Genomic DNA, 24915 nt, shown 5'->3' on the forward strand with positions numbered 1-24915 from the left:
TTCCTACTTCAACTGTATGTATTATTATTGTCCAGATGGGATAGGGCAGTGTGCAGTGTGATGGCGATAGCATCATCTGTGGACCTGTTGGGGCAGTATGCAAACTGAAATGGGTCTAGGGTGACCGGTAACGTGGCGGTGATATGATCCTTGACTAGCCTCTCTGTAACGGTTGTCTTGGGTGGAAGGAGGAGAGGACCAAAGCGCAGCTTGGTTAGTGTTCATCTTATTTAATAATAATCCAAACTGAACACTTCAAATTACAAAACAACAAAGTGAAAACCGAAACAGTTCTGTCTGGTGCAGACACACAAAGACTGAAAACAACCACCCACAAAACACAAAGGAAAACCGAAACAGTTCTATCTGGTGCAGACACACAAAGACTGAAAACAACCACCCACAAAACACAATTGAAAACATGCTACCTAAATATGGTTCTCAATCAGGGACAACGATTGACAGCTGCCTCTGATTGAGAACCATATCAGGCCAAACACAGAAATAGAAAAATATAGAAAAACTAACATAGACAACCCACCCAACTCACGCCCTGACCATACTAAAACAAAAGACAAAACAAAGGAACTAAGGTCAGAACGTGACACTCTCAAAGCACTCCATGATGAAAGAAGTGAGTGCTACGGGGAGGTAGTCATTTAGTTCAGTTATAGTTGCCTTCTTTGGTAAGCGAACAATGCTAGCCATCTTGAAGCATGTTGGGACAACAGACGGGTAGGGAGAGATTAAATATGACTGTAAACAAACCAGCCAGCTGGTCTGTGCATGCTCTGAGGACACGTCTAGGGATGTAGTCTGGTCCAGAGGCCTTGCGAGGATTAAAGAGTTGAAATGTTTTACTCACGTCAGCCACTGAGAAGGAGGGGGTGGCACAGTCATGGTGAGCATTCCGCGACCGTGGCACTATACAATCCTCAAAGAGGGCAAAGAAGGTGTGTTATTACATACTTACTGGACTCTACCCTCACACTCACTAGACTACCCACTGACTCACTAGACTCTACCCACACACTCACTAGACTACCCACACAATCTCTAGACTCTACCCTCACACTCATTAGACTCTACCCACACACTCACTAGACTACCCACACACTCACTAGACTCTACCCACACACTCACTAGACTACCCACACACTGACTAGACTACCCACTGACTCACTAGACTCTACCCACACACTCACTAGACTACCCACACACTCTCTAGACTCTACCCTCACACTCACTAGACTACGCACACACTCTCAAGACTCTACCCACACACTGACTAGACTACCCACTGACTCACTAGACTCTACCCACACACTCACTAGACTACCCACACACTCTCTAGACTCCACCCTCACACTCACTAGACTACGCACACACTCTCAAGACTCTACCCACACACTGAATATTCTTTATCCCCTCACACTGTGTACAAGGTCAGTAGTTTTGGAATTGTTAGTTAGATTACTTGTTGGTTATTACTGCATTGTCGGAACTAGAAGCACAAGCATTTCGCTACACTCGCATTAACATCTGCTAACCATGTGTATGTGACAAATAAAATTTGATTTGATTTGATTTGACTAGACTACCCACTGACTCACTAGACTCTACCCACACACTCACTAGACTACCCACACACTCTCTAGACTCTACCCACAAACTCACTAGACTCTACCCACACACTCAATAGACTCTACCCACACAGGCACGAGACTCTACCCACATACCCACAAGACTCTACCCACACACTGACTAGACTACCCACTGACTCACTAGACTCTACCCACACACTCACTAGACTACCCACACACTCTCTAGACTCTACCCACACACTCATTAGACTCTACACACACACTCATTAGACTCTACCCACAAACTCACTAGACTATACCCACACACTCATTAGACTCTACCCACACACTAACATGCTTCAAGAGGGCCACCATTGTTCCTGTTCCCAAGAAAGCTAAGGTAACTGAGCTAAACGACTACCGCCCCGTAGCACTCACTTCCGTCATCATGAAGTGCTTTGAGAGACTAGTCAAGGACCATAATACCTCCACCCTACCTGACATCCTAGACCCACTCCAATTTGCTTACCGCCCAAATAGGTCCACAGACGATGCAATCTCAACCACACTGCACACTGCCCTAACCCATCTGGACAAGAGGAATACCTATGTGAGAATGCTGTTCATCGACTACAGCTCGGCATTTAACACCATAGTGCCCTCCAAGCTCGTCATCAAGCTCGAGACCCTGGGTCTCGACCCCGCCCTGTGCAACTGGGTACTGGACTTCCTGACGGGCCGCCCCCAGGTGGTGAGGGTAGGCAACAACATCTCCACCCGGCTGATCCTCAACACTGGGGCCCCACAAGGGTGCGTTCTGAGCCCTCTCCTGTACTCCCTGTTCACCCACGACTGCGTGGCCACGCACGCCTCCAACTCAATCATCAAGTTTGCGGACGACACAACAGTGGTAGGCTTGATTACCAACAACGACGAGACGGCCTACAGGGAGGAGGTGAGGGCCCTCGGAGTGTGGTGTCAGGAAAATAACCTCACACTCCACGTCAACAAAACTAAGGAGATGATTGTGGACTTCAGGAAACAGCAGAGGGAACACCCCCCTATCCACATCGATGGAACAGTAGTGGAGATGGTAGTAAGTTTTAAGTTCCTCGGCGTACACATCACAGACAAACTGAATTGGTCCACCCACACAGACAGCATCGTGAAGAAGGCGCAGCAGCGCCTCTTCAACCTCAGGAGGCTGAAGAAATTTGGCTTGTCACCAAAAGCACTCACAAACTTCTACAGATGCACAATCGAGAGCATCCTGTCGGGCTGTATCACCGCCTGGTACGGCAACTGCTCCGCCCACAACCGTAAGGCTCTCCAGAGGGTAGTGAGGTCTGCACAACGCATCACCGGGGGCAAACTACCTGCCCTCCAGGACACCTACACCACCCGATGTCACAGGAAGGCCATGAAGATCATCAAGGACAACAACCACCCGAGCCACTGCCTGTTCACCCCGCTATCATCCAGAAGGCGAGGTCAGTACAGGTGCATCAAAGCTGGGACCGAGAGACTGAAAAACAGCTTCTATCTCAAGGCCATCAGACTGTTAAACAGCCACCACTAACAATGAGTGGCTGCTGCCAACACACTGACTCAACTCCAGCCAATTTAATAATGGGAATTGATGGGAAATGATGTAAAATATATCACTAGCCACTTTAAACAATGCGACCTAATATAATGTTTATATACCCTACATTATTCATCTCATATGTATACGTATATACTGTACTCTATATCATCTACTGCATCTTTATGTAATACATGTATCACTAGCCACTTTAACTATGCCACTTTGTTTACATACTCATCTCATATGTATATACTGCACTCAATACCATCTACTGTATCTTGCCTATGCCACTCTGTACCATCACTCATCCATATATCTTTATGTACATATTCTTTATCCCCTTACACTGGTGTCTATAAGGTAGTAGTTTTGGAATTGTTAGCTAGATTACTTTTTGGTTATTACTGCATTGTCGGAACTAGAAGCACAAGCATTTCACTACACTCGCATTAACATCTGCTAACCATGTGAATGTGACAAATAAAATTTGATTTGATTTGAACTATATTACCCACACACTCACTGGACTCCACCCACACTCTCACTATACTACCCACACACTCACTGGACTCCACCCACACTCTCACTATACTACCCACACACTCACTGGACTCTATCCACACACTCACTATAGTACCCACACATTCACTGGACTCCACCCACACTCTCACTATACTACCCACACACTCACTATACTACCCACACATTCACTAAACTCTAACAACACACTCACTGGACTCTACCCACACTCTCACTATACTACCTACACATTCACTAAACTCTACCCACACACTCACTAGACCTACCCACACACTCATTAGACTCTACCCACACTCTCACTATAGTACCCACACATTCACTAAACTATACCCACACACTCACTAAACTCTACCCTCACACTCACTAGACCTACCCACGCACTCACTGGACTCTACCAACACACTCACTGGACTCTACTCACACACTCCCTTGACTCTACCCACACACTCATCGGACTCTACCCACACACATCCTACACTAATCCCACACACTCACTGGACTTCACCCACACTCTCACTATACTACCCACACTCTCACTATACTACCCAAACACTCACTGGACTCTTTCCACACACTCACTATATTACCCACACACTCACTAAACTTTACCCACACACTCACTAAACTCTACCCACACACTCACTGGACTCTACCTACACACTCACAAACTCTACCCACACACTCACTAGACTCTACCCACACACTCACCAGACTCTACCCACAAACTCACTAAACTCTACCCACACACTCACTAATCTCTACCCACACACTCACTAAACTCTACCCACACACTCACTAGACTACCCACACACTCACTAGACTACCCACACACACACTTGAATGTTCCCACACAGTCACTAGACTATACCCACACAGTCACTGGACACAACGCACACAGTCACTAGACTCTACCCACACAGTCACTGGACACAATGCACACAGTCACTAGACTCTACCCACACACTGAAAATACTCTTTACACACAATCACAAGACTTCCCAAACACTCACTGGACTCTACCTACATACTGACTAGACTCTACCCACTCAGTCACTAGCTCTACCCACACACTGACTAGACTCTACCCACACAGTCACTGGACGATACCACACACTCACAAGACTATACCCACACACTCACTAGACTCTACCCACACACTCACTAGACTCTACCCACACACTCACTTGACTCTACCCACGCACTCACTAGACCTACCCACGCACTCACTGGACTCTACCCACACACTCACTGGACTCTACCTACATACTGACTAGACTCTAACCACATTGTCCCTGGACTCTACCCACACACTGACCAGAATCTTCCCACACACTCACTAGACTCTACCCACTCAGTCACTAGCTCTACCCACACACTGACTAGACTCTACCCACACAGTCACTGGACGATACCACACACTCACAAGATTATACCCACACACTTGCTAGACTCTACCCACACACTCACCAGACTCTACCCACACACTCACAAGACTATACCCACACACTAATTGGACAATACCAACACACTGACCAGACTTTAACCACACACTCACAAGACTATACCCACACACTAATTGGACAATACCAACACACTGACTAGATTCTACCCATACACTCACTAGACTCTACCCACACACTCATCATACTACCCACACGCTCACTTTACTACCCACACACTCACCATACTACCCACACACTCACTAAACTCTACCCACGCGCCAACTATACTACGCACACACTCACTAAACTCTACCCACAAACTCACTGGACTCTACCCATACTCTCACTATACTACCCACACACTCACTAAACTCTACCCACACACTCACTAGACCTACCCAAGCACTCACTGGACTCTACCCACACACTCACTATTCCCTACCCACACACTCACTGGACTCTACCCACACACTCACTAGACTCTACACACACACTCACTAGACTCTACCCACATACTCACTAGACCCTACCCACACACTCACTAGACCCTACCCACACACTCACTGGACTCTACCCACACACTCACTAGACTCTACCCATACACTCACTGGACTCTCCCCCACACACTCACTGGACTCTACCCACACACTCACTAGACTCTACACACACACTCACTGGACTCCCCTCCACGCACTCACTGGACTCCACCCACACTCTCACTATAGTACCCACACATTCACTAAACTCTACTCACACACTCACTGGACTCTACCCACACTCTCACTATACTACCCACACACTCACTGGACTCTACCCACAATCTCCCTGGACGATACCATACACTCACTGGATAATAACATACACTTACTAGGCTATACCCACACACTCACTAGACTCTACCCACACACTCACTAGGCTATACCCACACACTCACTAGGCTATACCCACACAGTCACCAGGGTATACCCACACAGTCACTAGGCTATACCCACACAGTCACTAGACTATACCCACACACTCACCAGACTCTACCCACACGCTCACTAGACAAATACCCACACACTCAATAGACTCTACCCACACACTCAATAGACTCTACCCACACACTCAATAGACTCTACCCACACACTCACTAGACTCTACCCACACACTCACTAGACTCTACCCATATATACTCACTTGACTCTATCCACACAATCACTGAACTCTACCCACACACTGACTAGACTCTACCCACAATGTCACTAGACTCTACCCATATACAGTGGGGCAAAAAAGTATTTAGTCAGCCACCAATTGTGCAAGTTCTCCCACTTAAAAAGATGAGAGAGGCCTGTAATTTTCGTCATAGGTACACTTCAACTATGACAGACAAAATGAGATGAAAAAAAATCCAGAAAATTACATTGTAGGATTTTTTATTTATTTTTATTTTACCCCTTTTTCTCCCCAATTTCATGATATCCAATTGTTTAGTAGCTACTATCTTGTCTCATCTCTACAACTCTCATACGGGCTCGGGAGAGACGAAGGTTGAAAGTCATGCGTCCTCCGATACACAACCCAACCAAGCTGCACTGCTTCTTAACACAGCACAATCCAACCCGGAAGCCAGCCACACCAATGTGTCGGAGGAAACACCTGGCAACCTTGGTTAGCGCGCACTGCGCCAGACCCGCCACAGGAGTTGCTGTACATTGACTCAGTACTGTTACTCCTGTTATATAGTGTTATTACTACCTCGTACCCCTGACTCAGGACTAGTTCTCCTTGTATATAGCCTCATTACTACCTGGTATCCCTTAACATTGACTCAGGACTAGTACTCCTTGTATATAGCCTCAATACTACCTGGTATCCCTGCACATTGACTCAGGACTAGTACTCCTTGTTTATAGCCTCATTACTACCTGGTATCCCTTAACATTGACTCAGGACTAGTACTCCTTGTATATAGCCTCAATACTACCTGGTATCCCTGCACATTGACTCAGGACTAGTACTCCTTGTTTATAGCCTCATTACTACCTGGTATCCCTTAACATTGACTCAGGACTAGTACTCCTTGTATATAGCCTCAATACTACCTGGTATCCCTGCACATTGACTCAGGACTAGTACTCCTTGTTTATAGCCTCATTACTACCTGGTATCCCTGCACATTGACTCAGGACTAGTACTCCTTGTTTATAGCCTCATTACTACCTGGTATCCCTGCACATTGACTCAGGACTAGTACTCCTTGTTTATAGCCTCATTACTACCTGGTATCCCTTAACATTGACTCAGGACTAGTACTCCTTGTATATAGCCTCATTACTACCTGGTATCCCTGCACATTGACTCAGGACTAGTACTCCTTGTTTATAGCCTCATTACTACCTGGTATCCCTGCACATTGACTCAGGACTAGTACTCCTTGTTTATAGCCTCATTACTACCTGGTATCCCTGCACATTGACTCAGGACTAGTACTCCTTGTTTATAGCCTCATTACTACCTGGTATCCCTGCACATTGACTCAGGACTAGTACTCATTGTATATAGCCTCAATACTACCTGGTATCCCTGCACATTGACTCAGGACTAGTACTCCTTGTTTATAGCCTCATTACTACCTGGTATCCCTTAACATTGACTCAGGACTAGTACTCCTTGTATATAGCCTCAATACTACCTGGTATCCCTGCACATTGACTCAGGACTAGTACTCCTTGTTTATAGCCTCATTACTACCTGGTATCCCTTAACATTGACTCAGGACTAGTACTCCTTGTATATAGCCTCAATACTACCTGGTATCCCTGCACATTGACTCAGGACTAGTACTCCTTGTTTATAGCCTCATTACTACCTGGTATCCCTGCACATTGACTCAGGACTAGTACTCCTTGTTTATAGCCTCATTACTACCTGGTATCCCTGCACATTGACTCAGGACTAGTACTCCTTGTTTATAGCCTCATTACTACCTGGTATCCCTGCACATTGACTCAGGACTAGTACTCCTTGTATATAGCCTCATTACTACCTGGTATCCCTGCACATTGACTCAGGACTAGTACTCCTTGTTTATAGCCTCATTACTACCTGGTATCCCTGCACATTGACTCAGGACTAGTACTCCTTGTTTATAGCCTCATTACTACCTGGTATCCCTGCACATTGACTCAGGACTAGTACTCCTTGTTTATAGCCTCATTACTACCTGGTATCCCTGCACATTGACTCAGGACCAGTACTCCTTGTATATAGCCTCATTACTACCTGGTATCCCTGCACATTGACTCAGGACTAGTACTCATTGTATATAGCCTCATTACTACCTGGTATCCCTGCACATTGACTCAGGACCAGTACTCATTGTATATAGCCTCATTACTACCTGGTATCCCTGCACATTGACTCAGGACTAGTACTCATTGTATATAGCCTCATTACTACCTGGTATCCCTGCACATTGACTCAGGACCAGTACTCCTTGTATATAGCCTCATTACTACCTGGTATCCCTGCACATTGACTCAGGACTAGTACTCATTGTATATAGCCTCATTACTACCTGGTATCCCTGCACATTGACTCAGGACCAGTACTCCTTGTATATAGCCTCATTACTACCTGGTATCCCTGCACATTGACTCAGGACTAGTACTCATTGTATATAGCCTCATTACTACCTGGTATCCCTGCACATTGACTCAGGACCAGTACTCATTGTATATAGCCTCATTACTACCTGGTATCCCTGCACATTGACTCAGGACTAGTACTCCTTGTTTATAGCCTCATTACTACCTGGTATCCCTGCACATTGACTCAGGACCAGTACTCATTGTATATAGCCTCATTACTACCTGGTATCCCTGCACATTGACTCAGGACCAGTACTCATTGTATATAGCCTCATTACTACCTGGTATCCCTGCACATTGACTCAGGACCAGTACTCATTGTATATAGCCTCATTACTACCTGGTATCCCTGCACATTGACTCAGGACTAGTACTCCTTGTTTATAGCCTCATTACTACCTGGTATCCCTGCACATTGACTCAGGACCAGTACTCATTGTATATAGCCTCATTACTACCTGGTATCCCTGCACATTGACTCAGGACTAGTACTCCTTGTTTATAGCCTCATTACTACCTGGTATCCCTGCACATTGACTCAGGACTAGTACTCCTTGTTTATAGCCTCATTACTACCTGGTATCCCTGCACATTGACTCAGGACTAGTACTCCTTGTTTATAGCCTCATTACTACCTGGTATCCCTGCACATTGACTCAGGACCAGTACTCATTGTATATAGCCTTCTTATTGTTATTTTTTTGTGTTACTTTTTCCTTTTGTATTTACCTTAAGGAAGCATTGCACAGTAATGTCTACACCTGTTGTATTCGGAGCATGGGACTAACAACATTTATTTTGATTTGATTTAATTTGCTTTGACACTCACAGCCCTGGGTGGTAGGGTAATATGTTAATTTAGTCTCAGACCTGCTGTCTGGAAGAGTGTCACCCCACATTAACCAGCTACACCGTCAGCAAGACACACACACTCATTCACACAGAGAGACACACACACACTCCACAGCAGGCGTCAGTTAGATTTGGCTCTTTTGAAGATGAGCAGAAGTGTGGTAATGTTACAGCCAAGGGCGACAGGCTGCCAACACACACACACACACACACACACACACACACACACACACACACACACACACACACACACACACACACACACACACACACACACACACACTGTGCCTGTCACACCATATCTACCTTTCCTTCTCCCTTTCTCACTAACCCTTTCTCTTGATTTTGGTCTGAGTTAGCCTACTACCAGGCTATTTCTAGATAAGTTACTGCTAGCCAGGCTAAGTCAGTACCAGGCTATTTCTAGATAAGTTACTATTAGACATAGCCTATTACTAACTCAGCCCATCTAACAAAGGATCTCCTAAAGAGTCCTGGAAAAATGCTTCATTTAAAGTTGTGGTTTTCTTTTGAACCTGAAAACTATTATAGTAAGTAGACTAATTTTTGTTGTCCAGATATGACAGGTGTGTGTGTGCTTGTGTGTTTGTGTATTGCCCCAGGTCATATCTGTGGTTGGTAGAGCCCAGCGCTGCAGCATGATCCCTCTGCCTTTAATTAACCATATTAACATAAACACTCTCTCTCCCTCTGTCTCTCTCGCCATCTCTCTATCTAAATCTCTCTTTCAGTCAATCTCTCCCCTCCCTCCCTCCCTGCCTCCCTCCCTCCCTTTATCTACTTCCCCATCCCTCTCTTCCTCCCTGTCTTTTTACAATTGTGCTGTTAGATGACCTCAGGCTATCCCGACCAGCTGTATTAAACATGAACTAATCAACCACATACTTTCACACACACACACACAAATGCACACAATGCGCCTGTCACACCACATCTACCTCTCCTTCAACATAGTGTAGTCAGTCGAGTGTTGTTTCTTAGTTCAGATGGAGAGCCTACTATAAAGAGAGATAAGGCTGCTAGGCTGCTATAAAGAGAGATTAGGCTGCTAGTCTACTATAAAGAGAGATTAGGCTGCTAGGATACTATATTATATTGAGATATAAGGTTGCTAGGCAACTATATCTGCAATCCAGGTAGTTTCCCAGTTTCATCTGCTGTACAGAGAGAGTTATTTTAGTGTTTTAGTTGATTGAAAGACAGAGTTACTTCTCCTTAATGTATAATGATGCCAGATCAGAGTCAGTAGGGATGAGCAGTGATGTTCTCTTGATAAGTGCGTGAATATTGCCATTTTCATGTCAAAATGTAACAAGTGCCTTTGGGTGTCACAGAACATGTATGGAGTTAACCATGGCTGGAGGTACAGCAATAGTAGTAGCCTGACTCAGTAACAAACAATAATGTTGATTTGATCACAGAGGATATCCTCCTCGCAATCTCCAAAATAAAACAGCCACAGGACAATTTTGTTTCGACGCTGAAACTTTAGAGACATACAGTGGGGCAAAAAAGTATTTAGTCAGCAACCAATTGTGCAAGTTCTCCCACTTAAAAAGATGAGAGAGGCCTGTAATTTTCATCATAGGTACACTTCAACTATGACAGACAAAATGAATTTATTTGCAAATTATGGTGGAAAATAAGTATTTGGTCAATAACAAAAGTGTATCTCAATACTTTGTTATATACCTTTTGTTGGCAATGACAGAGGTCAAACGTTTTCTGTAAGGTCTGTAAGGTTTTCACACACTGTTGCTGGTATTTTGGCCCATTCCTCCATGCAGATCTCCTCTAGAGCAGTGATGTTTTGGGGCTGTTGCTGGGCAACACAGACTTTCAACTCCCTCCAAAGATTTTCTATGGGGTTGAGATCTGGAGATTGGCTAGGCCACTCCAGGACCTTGAAATCAAATAAAAATCAAATCAAATGTATTTATATAGCCCTTCGTACATCAGCTGATATCTCAAAGTGCTGTACAGAAACCCAGCCTAAAACCCCAAACAGCAAGCAATGCAGGTGTAGAAGCACGGTGGCTAGGAAAAACTCCCTAGAAAGGCCAAACCCTAGGAAGAAACCTAGAGAGGAACCAGGCTATGTGGGGTGGCCAGTCCTCTTCTGGCTGTGCCGGGTGGAGATTATAACAGAACATGGCCAAGATGTTCAAATGTTCATAAATGACCAGCATGGTCCAATAATAATAAGGCAGAACAGTTGAAACTGGAGCAGCAGCACAGCCAGGTGGACTAGGGACAGCAAGGAGTCATCATGTCAGGTAGTCCTGAGGCATGGTCCTAGGGCTCAGGTCCTCCGAGAGAGAGAAAGAAAGAGAGAAGGAGAGAATTAGAGAGAGCACACTTAAATTCACACAGGACACCGAATAGGACAGGAGAAGTACTCCAGATATAACAAACTGACCCTAGCCCCCCGACACATAAACTACTGCAGCATAAATGCTTCTTACGAAGCCACTCCTTCGTTGCCCGGGCGGTGTGTTTGGGATCATTGTCATGCTGAAAGACCCAGCCATGTTTCATCTTTAATGCCGGAAGGAGGTTTTCACTCAAAATCTCACGATACATGGCCCCATTCATTCTTTCCTTTACACGGCTCAGTCGTCCTGGTCCCTTTGCAGAAAAACAGCCCCAAAGCATGATGTTTCCACCCCCATGCTTCACAGTAGGTATGGTGTTCTTTGGATGCAACTCAGCATTCTTTGTCCTACAAACACGACGAGTTGAGTTTTTACCAAAAAGGTATATTTTGGTTTCATCTGACCATATGACATTCTCCCAATCTTCTTCTGGATCATCCAAATGCTCTCTAGCAAACTTCAGACAGGCCTGGACATGTACTGGTTTAAGCAGGGGGACACGTCTGGCACTGCAGGATTTGAGTCCCTGGCGGCGTAGTGTGTTACTGATGGTAGGCTTTGTTACTTTGGTCCCAGCTCTCTGCAGGTCATTCACTAGGTCCCCCGTGTGGTTCTGGGATTTTTTCTCACCGTTCTTGTGATCATTTTGACCCCACGGGGTGAGATCTTGCGTGGAGCCCCAGATCGAGGGAGATTATCAGTGGTCCTAATAATTGCTCCCACAGTTGATTTCTTCAAACCAAGCTGCTAACCAATTGCAGATTCAGTCTTCCCAGCCTGGTGTCTGTTTCTGGTGTCCTTTGACAGCTCTTTGGTCTTGGCCATAGTGGAGTTTGGAGTGTGACTGTTTGAGGTTGTGGATAGGTGTCTTTTATACTGATAACAAGTTCAAACAGGTGCCATTAATACAGGTAATGAGTGGAGGACAGAGGAGCCTCTTAAAGAAGAAGTTACAGGTCTGTGAGAGCCAGAAATATTGCTTGTTTGTAGGTGATCAAATAGTTATTTTCCACTATAATTTGCAAATAAATTCATAAAAAATCCTACAATGTGATTTTCTGGAGAAAAAAAATCAATTTTTTTCCTGTCATAGTTGAAGTGTACCTATGCTGAAAATTACAGGCCTCTCTCATCTTTTTAAGTGGGAGAACTTGCACAATTGGTGAATGACTAAATACTTTTTTGCCCCACTGTACAGACAACCTCAATAAGCCTGACTAACCGGTGCTTATATATAACCTTGCTACTCTTATTTTCAAATGTCTTTTTACTGCTGTTTTATTTCATTACTTACCTACACACACACACACACACACACACACACACACCTTTTTTTCGCACTATTGGTTAGAGCCTTTAACTTCTTATGGTATAGGGGACGGTTGTGTCCCACATACCCTAGAGAGGTTAACGTCTTATGGTATAGGGGACGGTTGCAGCCCACATATCCTAGAGAGGTTAACTTCTTATGATATAGGGGACGGTTGTGTCCCACATACCCTAGAGAGGTTAACTTCTTATGGTATAGGGGATGGTTGCGTCCCACATACCCTAGAGAGGTTAACTTCTTATGGTATAGGGGACGGTTGCGTCCCACATACCCTAGAGAGGTTAACTTCTTATGGTATAGGAGACGGTTGCGTCCCACATACCCTAGAGAGGTTAACTTCTTATGGTATAGGGGACGGTTGCATCCCACATACTCTAAAGAGGATAACGTCTTATGGTATATGGGACGGTTGCGTCCCACATACCCTAGAGAGGTTAACTTCTTATGGTATAGGGGACGGTTGCGTCCCACATACCCTAGAGAGGTTAACTTCTTATGGTATAGGGGACGGTTGCGTCCCACATACCCTAGAGAGGTTCACTTCTTATGGTATAGGGGACGGTTGTGTCCCACATACAAAGAATGTGTTTAGCCTGTCTGGAAGCAAGACCTCGGTCTCGGCGACTTGGCTGGGTTTCCTTTTGTAGTCCGTGATTGTCTGTAGTCCATGCCACATACGTCTCGTGTCTGAGCCGTTGAATTCTGTTACGTTCCCCAGTTTCTGTGTTGTGGTTTGTGTATTGGTATGTATGTGTGTGTTTCAGGATGGCTTCCTGAAATTCCCCCAAGCAGCTGATTAGTCAGCCCCCATTGTGGGTGTTGCGTTCCCTCTTCCTAGAGGCGTACGTAACAAATTGCGACTCCACTTTGTCTCTATACTGATGTTTGATTGTCTTGCTGAGTGAATAACTACGCTGTTTGTATTCTGCAATATTACCAGTCACCTTGCCATGGTTAAGTACGGTGGTTCGCGCTTTCAGTTTCGCGTGAATGCTACCATCTATCCATGGTTTCTAGTTAGGGTAGGTTTTAATAGTCACGGTGGGTACTACATCTCCTATACACTTCCTTATGAACTCAGTCACCGTATGAGTCTAGATCATTTTCGCAAGCTACCCGGAACATATCCCAGTCCACGTGATCACAACAATCCTGAAGCGTGGATTCCGATTGGTCAGACCAGCGTTGAAGAGTATGAAGCACAGGCACTTCCTGTTTGAGTTTCAGCCTATAGGATGGGAGGAGCAAGATGGAGTTGTGGTCAGGTTTGCTGAAAGGAGGGTGGGGGAGGGTCTTGTAAGCATTCCGGAAGTTTTAATAGCAATGGTCAAGTCTTTCTAGTGCGAGTAGATGAGTCAATATGGTGATAGAACTTCGGCCGCCTAGTCCTGAGATTTGCTTTGTTAAAATTCCCAGCTACAATAAATGCAGCCTCAGCATATGTGGTTTTCAGTTTGCATAAAGTCCAGCAAAGTTCTTTGAGGACCGTCGAGGATTCGGCTTGAGTTGGGATGTAAACTGCGGTGGCGATGACGGAGGAGAATTCCCTTGGGAGATAATATGGTCGGCATTTAATTGTAAGGTATTCTAGGTCGGGTGAACAAAAGGACTTTAGTTCCTGTATGTTTCTAGAATTACACCACGAATCGTTAATCATGAAACGCACCCCTCCACCCTTCTGCTTCCCGGAGAGATATTTATTACTGTCTTCGCGATGTACTGAGAATGCTGCCGGCTTTACCAATTCCGACAGACTATCCCGAGGGAGCCATGTTTCCGTGAAACAAAGTATTTTACAGACCCTGGTGTCTCTCTGGAATGAAATCCTTGCGCTAAGCTCATCAACATCGTTATCCAAAGACTGAACATTAGCGAGTAATATATTCGGAAGCGGTGGGTGGTGTGCGTGCCTCCTAAGTCAAACCAGCAGGCCGCCTCGAGTGCATCTCCTCCGCCGACAACGTTTTGGGTCGGCCTCTGGAATAAGTTAAATTGCTGTGTGGAGAGTGAACAAAGGATCTGTTCCAGGGAAGTCATATTCCTGGTCGTAATACTGGTAGTTCTGGTGAGTTACCGCCGCTCAAACATCCAATAGTTCTTCCCGGCTGTATGTAATGACACAAAACATTTCCTGAGCGAATGTAAAAAATATTACAATTAAAAAATTAAAACATCCGCAAAGTTTCCTAAGAGCTGGTCTTTATGTTGCAATCTCCGTCGGCACCGTTCTGTGCACGTGATTAGCATGTTTGTTTTCCCTATTAAATTTATTACCATAGTAATTCGTAATGGATCTGTCCAGATGTGGATAGAAAACAATGCATTGGGTGGACTCTGTAAGAGTCCATCAAGGGTGCATGGCTTCTTTTGTATTCTTAAAAACTCCAGCACAGAGAAGAGAAAGGAACCTTGAATAATTAAACATGTCGGTAAAATACTGTTAGACTTGGGGATTATGGTCACGGACAGTGCTATTTGCCTGTGTTACACCAAAGGTGAAAGCCCAAGACAATGAACAGCTAAAGTAGGCTACAATGCTGTAAAGTAGGCCTAATAATGCTAAAATAATGCTGAAATAAATCGACTGCTGGTCTTTTCTGAATGCTGCACATTTGTACACTGTGTACCATTTCCAGTGAGACTATTCAAGCCATCGACTCACTGATGGTTGAAGATGATGAGCAATCGGCATTTGCTAGAGAACCAGTTCGGATTTAAGTATAGCTTTTGTATGACTGACGCCTTTAGTGAGAGGTCTAAAGCTTTAATAGTTAATCATTTCTGCCCCGCAAATTCATATTCGTTATATAAATAGGCCCATGTGCACCTTTATCAGATGAACCATAACATGCCGGCTAAAGCTATTTAATTCATGAATGCATTTGAAAGATTTTAATGCTGTGATAGTGAAGAGCAAAATAATCCTTACATTTCCAAATAAAAATCTGATTTATCAAGACCAGCCCATGTGTCACGCCCTGGTCGAGGTATTTTGTGTTTATCTTCATTTATTTGGTCAGGCCAGGGTGTGGCATGGGTTTTTGTATGTGGTGTGTTTTGTCCTGGGGTTTTGTTAGGTATCGGGTTTGTGGTTTAGTGGGGTTCTCTAGCAAAGTCTATGGCTGTCTGAATTGGTTCTCAATCAGAGGCAGGTGATTATCGTTGTCTCTGATTGGGAGCCATATTTAGTCAGCCATATTCGTTGAGTGTTTCGTGGGTGATTGTTCATGTCACTGTGTTTGTTTGCACAAGATAGGCTGTTTCGGTTTTCACGTTATGGTTATTGTTTTTGTATAGTTCGTGTTTTCGTCTTCATTAAAGATGTATCGAACAAACCACGCTGCATGTTGGTCCGATCCTTGCTACACCTCTTCGTCAGAGGAGGAGATAGAAGAAAGCCGTTACTCCATGCTATGTCATTCACTGATATTTATTCCCATAGTAATTCGTTATGGATCCATTAATATCTTTAAAGTCCCTAAACTCAGCAAGAGTCTTGTCCTGCTGATAGCATTTTAAAAGAGTATTTTTTAAAAATTATTTTATTAACTGAAGCACAACTATGTTGATGAAGAAATACTGTACAATACATGCTTTACCTGACATTTTGCGGTTTTATGATGTTTGGAGTTAGAAATGTAAAACTTTAGAGTACTTAATACAGGTTGGGGGGATTTTTTTACGCCGAGCTATCATTTTGTAATGGTTGAAGAGTCTATTGTCCTGCTAATAGCCCATCATCGCTTGTGCAACCATAGGTTTTAGGCCTGCAGTAGGTTCTAATAATCCATGCCTCTGGGAATGTTTAAAAGTCCAAAAGTTATGGGTGGAGTTAGAAATTTGGCTGTCAGAAGTATTAAAATCAACCAATGTCAGCCTTTAAATACTTTAAAATACTTTGGCCATCAACCAAAAACTCAGCGTCTACCGTGGTAGAAATAGGTTATTAAATTAGTTTTGCTAGGTGTACGCAAAACCATAAGGAAATAGCTAAACTGTGATATGACTTAAGAGTTAATCAGGGTCATTTTTCCACAAGTAGACAGACATTTTCCTTTCCATGGTAGCAAGATATGAACTATTTTTGCTAACTTTCCATAAAAATGTATTGGAGTGAGATCATTTCTATCTTTCAGGATATGTATACAGAGTATGTCCACATCGCTGTCAGTCCATTTTATTGGTAAACTACATGGTAATGTAAAAGTTAGATTTTTTAGTGATCCAATACGTAATATAGTAATTAAGAACACGCATCTGATTATTCATTATGAATAGGACTTACTTCTTGTCTGTGAGAATATCTAATTTTTCTAGCTTTTATATAATGTTAATAATAATAATCACAGATTGGCTCTCTGAACTCATTAAGAAGGGACTTCTATCTTCAATAATGTTTAAAGGCTTTATTATCCAAATGTTTAAAGTGCATGTGGGCAACAGAAAAATGCATTTCCCTATTTTTAATATTAGTGCTTTCAGGGGGAATGGAAAATTGCGGGTCACTTTGTGAACCATTTGTCATACTATCGGTACATCAAATCTCTTGCCAACTATTTTGCAATCTATATGGCACAGCTGTAAATTTCTGGGTCTTTAAATTAAGCTGGTATATATTTGTATTTAGCACAATTTTCTTTAACCAATTTTGGTCTTTTAATGCAGCACCAACAGGTTCCTTACTTTTTTCCCCTTCCACTTGGTAAAGGTTCCAATTGATTTAAAAAAAAATATATATAGTATATTTGAGTTTAAACACAATATTTGTTGGTTTATTTGTTCTGACTTTTCTGGTAGATTAAATTGAAATTGCAAGCAAAATGTCAAGGGGTGTGACTACTTTCTGAAGGCACTGTAGGTCAGGGATATGAGTAATCAATGAGGCAGGTGGTTTAACTCAACACTTAACTGTATCCATTCTAGTCAAACAGCAAAGAGAGCGATCAAAAAGCAATGTCGCTTGTTAAAAAAATAACTATATTTTGGAGATTATTTCAATTTTCAAATAACTGAAAGTGAGTGGTTGTAATCTGAATAAAAGGAAATTCTTGAACATGAGGAGACATTCTTACTAATTTGTAAACTTAGCCAGTTTGTTATGTAGAATTTTTTCTGTTTTTAGAGGGAGAGAAACAAAAGTCCACCGTACCTATTTTTCGAAAATCGTCAGTCCACATGTTAAGTGAAATTCCCCCATTGTATTTACACAAGTTCTCTCTTAACTCCAGGACCACCGACCGTTTTTTGTTGTTGTTGCATGATGCAGGACTCTAGTGTCAGAGAAGAGACTCTCAGACTGAAAACACCTCCATTAATTTAAGAAAAGATAGTAAATTTGTGCCACGGTTTAGACTACCAATAGATCAGCGTTCTAACTCCCCCTTGTGATAGTGTGGTGCACTGACAGAATGACACCATCTACCACTAAAGGTCACAACAGAAGCTCATAACCTTTAAAACGGTATAAGATACATGTCTGTTTGAAAAATTTTAATTATGAGATTTCTGTTGTTTTGATTTTGGCGCCCTGCAATTTCACTGGCTGTTGTCATATCATCCCGTTAACGGGATAGCAGCCCAAAGAGGTTTTAATAAATGGATCAATAGTCACTTTAAATAATGCCACTTTAAAAATGTTTACACATCTTACATTACTAACCTCCAGAAGAGCTTCAATGCCAATCAACTCTCCTTCCGTGGCCTCCAACTGCTCTTAAATGCAAATAAAACTAAATGCATGCTCTTCAACCGATCGCTACCAGCATCACTACTCTGGACGGATCTGACGTAGAATATGTGGACATCTACAAATACCTAGGTAAACTCTCCTTCCAGACTCACATTAATCATCTCCAATCCAAAATTAGACCTAGAATCGGCTTCCTATTTCGCATCAAAGCATCCTTCACTCACGCTGTCCAACATACCCTCGTAAAACTAACTATACTACCGATCCTTGACTTCGCCGATGTCATTTACAAAACAGCCTCCAACACTCGACTCAGCGAATTGGATGCAGTCTTTTACAGTGCCATCCGTTTTGTCACCAAAGCCCCATATAGCACCCACCACCGCGACCTGTATGGTCTCGTTGGCTGCTCCTTGCTTCATATCCGTTGCCAAACCCACTGGCTCCAGGTCATCTATAAGTCTTTGCTAGGTAAAGCCCCACCTTATCTCAGCTCAATGGTCACCATAGCAGTACCCACCCATAGCACATGCTTTTCGGCGAAAGCATAAGAATGTCAACAAAGAGAGTAGCATATTTCAACCCTGCAGGCGCTACACAAAACACTGAAATAAAATATAAAACATGCATTACCTTTGACGAGCTTCTTTTGATGGCACTCCAATATGTCCGTCCCATAAAGATCACAATTGGTCCTTTTGTTCGATTAATCCGTCCATATATATATATCCAAATGTCCATTTATTTGACGCGTTTGATCCAGAAAAAAACAGCTGCCAAAAAAACGCAACGTCACTACAAAACATTTCAAAGTTGCCTATAAACTTTGCCAAAGTATTTCAAACTACTTTTGTAATACAACTTTAGGTATTTTTAAATGTTAATAATAGATCAAATTATAGACGGGTGTTACGCACGCCTCTATGAAGAGGGAACGCAACACCCTGCTACAACTAAACTCTCTGTGAAGTGAAAGAGGTATGGACTGTAGGTGTGAGTAAGGATGACAACAGACAGAATGTGGTACCGTTTCACAAGGACTTTATTCCTGTACACGGTAATATGGGGAAAAGGGGCTGGACGGAACCAAAGCAAAGAAATTAAATCTCAAAGCCCCCCTCTCCTATCTTACCTGCCTACCCACTACTTACCTATTTTAGCACCACCTGGTGCCCTAACCAAAATACAGGGGGTGGTCCGCCCAGGTCTTACCTAGTGTGCCTAGACAGTGAATATACTACGGGTATATGTATGCCCGCGGGCCTCTTGCCTAAGCACTCCCAAGGTGCCTTCCCCTTCCCCCCTGGGAACAAATGAAACAGAATATTACACAATTTTACAAACAAACTAAGAAACAGAGGACATCAAATAACCATCATATCTAATGTTGATGAAGTTCGCCCCTCATCATGAGCTGTGAGCTCTGAGCAACAAACTCACAGAACATACCCACTCTCAGCAATGAACTCCCAGCAAAATCAACCTCTAGCAAAAATTCCTTATCACAAACAATCACTCTGCAATGACCTCAGCAAAATCTCTCTAGCAAAATCTCTCTAGCAAAATCTCTCTCAGCAATCCCTACCTCCAAAATCTCTCTCAGCAATCCCTACCTCCAAAAATCTCTCTTTGCAATCCCTACCTCCAAATCTCTCTAGCAAAATCTCTCTAGCAAAATCTCTTTTGCAAAATCTCTCTCAGCAATCCCTACCTCCAAAATCTCTCTAGCAAAATCTTTTTAGCAAAATCTCTCAGCAATCCCTACCTCCAAATCTCTCTCAGCAATCCCTACCTCCAAAATCCTGAACAGAACACTGGCTTTTATATAGCTTCAGATTGAATGTAACTGGAGACAGCTGTGTCTTGACGAGGGGGCGGGGTCAGCTCTCCAATTAGCCCTGGAGTCGACCAATCAGCTGCTTGAGGATTTCAGGAAGCCATTTCCTGAAATAAAACACATGCAAATACACAAACTACAACACATAAACTGGGGAACGTAACACGCCCACCACAAAAATTGCAAACCTAGTTTTGTAATAACAAAAGCCATCGCTTCCCCAGTTAGTAAACCCGTGATAGAGCGTCAGCAACCACATTCGCCGAGCCCTTCACATAAGCTATCTGTACATTATATCCTTGCACAATCAGAGCCCACCGCATAAGGCGGCGGTTCTGGTTGTACATTTGCTTCAAGAACACCAATGGATTATGGTCCGTGAAGACCATAACAGGCAAGGCACTGGAGCCCACATATACCTCAAAGAACTGTAAGGCAAGCAATAAAGCCAGCGTCTCTTGTTCAATTGTAGAGTATCTTGACTGACACGAGTTGAACTTACGGGAGAAGAAACTGACGGGCCGATCCACTCCGTCTTCATCTTCCTGTAAGAGAACCGCACCCACCCCCACTATACTAGCATCTACCTCCAACTTAAAAGGTTTGTCAAAGTTGGGGTCGGCAAGCACTGGGGCACTACAAAGTAGCGCTTTAGCGGACTCAAAAGCGTAGTTACAGTCCTTGGACCACTTGAATGGTACCTTGGGACTAAGCAGAGATGAAAGGGGAGCTACTACCGTCGAGAAATTCTTACAAAACGTACGATAGTACCCTACCATCCCCAGGAATCTGCGCAACTGGCGGCGAGTAGTGGGAGCAGGAAAAGCAACAATTGCTTCCACTTTGCCAGTTACTGGGCGCACTTGACCTCGTCCCACTTGTTTACCTAAGTAAGTCACTGTAGCCATCCCAAACTCACACTTTGCCAAATTGAGGGTTAAAGAAGCATTCTCCAACCGCTGAAACACACTTTTCAAAGTGGAGAGATGATCAGACCAAGTAGACGAATGAATCACCACATCGTCAAGGTAAGCAGTACAATTTGGCAGATCTGCAAACACAATGTTAACTAGCCGCTGAAAAGTAGCAGGTGCATTACACATGCCAAAGGGCATCACAGTGTATTGTACAAAGTTATCTGGCGTAACAAAAGCCGATATGTCAGAAGCTCGAGAGGTCAGAGGCACCTGTCAATAACATTTTAGCAAATCTAACTTACTAACGTAAGCAGCAGAGCCAATTCTATCAATACAGTCATCTAAGCGAGGTAGAGGAAAAGAATCAGACTTTGTAACTGCATTTACGCGACGATAGTCCGTACATAAGCGGGATGTACCGTCAGGCTTAGGAACAAGAATACATGGGGAACTCCAGGAGCTGTTACTGGGTTTTGCCATGTCATTCTGTAATAAATAAGCTACCTCACTTTTCATTACCTCCCTTTTCTTAGCATTAACCCGGTACGGATGCTGATGTATAGGAACAGCGTTCCCCACATCCACGTCATGTTCCAAGATGGATGTGCGACTTGGAATGTCCTGAAACACACTGAGAAAACTGTTTATCAATAGGATAAGATCCTTAGTTTGATCATTATCCAAATGTTCCATTTGAGAGGGTAACTTCTTCAGCATCTCTGAATTACATAGGCGTTCACCTTGCTGTAACGTATGGCGTAACTCCAACCCGTCCTCCTTATCCTCATCTAGGTCCCAGCCAGGCTTCAGCACCACCGCAGCCACACTGGAGACGGCGTGCTGGACCGGCTTACTTGAGGAGCTGTCGGGAGAATCGCGCACATAATATGTTTTCAGCATGTTAACATGACACACACGGGAAGAACGCCTTCGATCTTGTGTCTTTATCACATAATTGGTGTCATTGAGTTTCTTTTCCACCAGATATGGTCCAGAAAAACGTGCTGACAGAGATAAGCTAAGGGTTTGGCAACAAAACTAAAACTTGATCCCCTGGTGCAAATGAACGGCCAACAGCCTTTTTGTCATAATGCAACTTCATGCGTTTTTGAGACGAGGAGAGAGACTTTTGGGCTAACGCACATGCGGTGTGCAATCTCTCCCGCATCTTACTGACATATTCCAACACATTTTTAGGGGCGCTACTGGGTGTAGGAGATAAGATATGCTCCTTCAAAACTTTAAGCGGACCCCGTGGGGTGTGTCCAAACACAAGGTCAGCAGGGCTGAACCCTAAGGACTCTTGTATCGTTTCCCTTATAGCAAATAGGACAAAGGGCACCCCCTCATCCCAATCAGTACTGGTATCCATACAATACTTGCGTAGCATTGTCTTCAGCGTCTGATGCCAGCGTTCTAGAGCCCCTTGACTCTCTGGATGATACGGACTAGAGACCTGATGGGAAATACACAATGTCTTTAACACATTTGAAAACAGTTTAGACATGAAGTTGGATCCCTGATCAGTTTGGATTACTTTAGGGAGTCCAAACGTAGAGAAGAACTTCACTAGTGCCTTCACCACAGTCTTAGCCGTTATAGTACGGAGAGGAATAGCCTCTGGGTATCGAGTAGCACTGCACATTATTGTTAGTAGGAACTGGTTACCTGACCTGGTTTTCGGCAATGGACCTACACAATCAATTATCACTCTTTCAAACGGTTCCCCCACCACAGGAATCGGGCAGAGTGGCGCTCGTGGAACTGTTTGATTCACTTTCCCAGTGAGTTGACATATGTGACATGTTTTACAAAATTGGACCACGTCAGACTTCAAACCTGGCCAGAAGAAATGACGAAGGACCCGGTTATAAGTCTTTGTGATCCCCAAGTGTCCAGACCACGCCTGGTCATGGGCGAGTGACAGCACCTGCTGTCGGAACGGTGTAGGAACAACCACTTGACACACTTCACTCCAGTCATTAATGGTGTCATGAGATGCCCATTTACGCATCAAAACTCCTGCTTCCATTAAGTAGGCGGTCTCTAGTTTTAGCTTCCTCAATGGAAATTACCGAAGCAAAACACACGCGAAGACTGGTGTCTTCTTTTTGACATTCAATCACCTTCTCAGGGGTGACAGACAAAAGAATGTCATGTAATTGGGGCACAATTTCGTTTTCCCCTGCCTTAGTTTTTACGGGGGTAAAAACTGTCGGCATTGCAGAAGGCATACTCGGTGCATTGTCTTCTACCTCAACATTCTCAAAAATAGAACTAGCCAAATCCACCACATCTCCTAGCTTGCGAGATTGTGCCCTCGTTAACACACAAGCAGGAAAAACATGTGGAAATGCTTGAACCAATTTCTCATCTGTAGTTCTGATTTCTGGATTGTCTACTACCTCTAACACAGGAATGACATTACCACCAGCAATATCATTCCCTAGTAGCAATGTGACTCCTTTTACTGGCAGTGTAGATACTACACCAACACGGAAACGTCCTGATACCAAGTCTGACACTAAGTGAACCCAGTGTAATGGTACAGGTACGGTTTTTTGTCTCTATCCCCTGTAATATAACATGTGAGCCACAATATGTTTCAGGAGACCAGGGTAAAGCATCAGTAATGATTACTGACTGCGCCGCCCCAGTGTCTCGTAGGATTTGGATAGGCTTTTGATCAGCTTGTTTTCCTGTTAAGGAAACATAACCGGCTGAGATAAACGGAGCATAGACAGGATCCGGTTTCTCAAATGCTGAATCAACTCGATCCAATGGACGAGCCAAAGACTTGACTAAACCCAAACTTTTCATTTTTGGGGACGGTGACTGGGACTGTTTCGGTTTATTTTTCAAAACTGGGCAGTCCGCAATCACGTGACCCTTTTGGTGACAGTAAAAACATTCACGGATTTCATGAAAAGGCTTAGGGTTTTCAGAGGAATAGCGACCTGAACGAGGAACTGATGACGTAATCGTCCGGCCTTCAAAACGTAGTGCACCAAAGACAGTCTTGTGTGTCAAAGCGTACTCATCTGCCAACACTGCTGCTTGGGCCAATGTCACCACTTTCTGTTCATTTAAATGAACTACAATTCTA

Source organism: Oncorhynchus mykiss, chromosome 4, assembly GCF_057628025.1.
Source record: "Oncorhynchus mykiss isolate SJ-2025 chromosome 4, ASM5762802v1, whole genome shotgun sequence".
NCBI classification, from domain to species: Eukaryota; Metazoa; Chordata; class Actinopteri; order Salmoniformes; family Salmonidae; genus Oncorhynchus; species Oncorhynchus mykiss.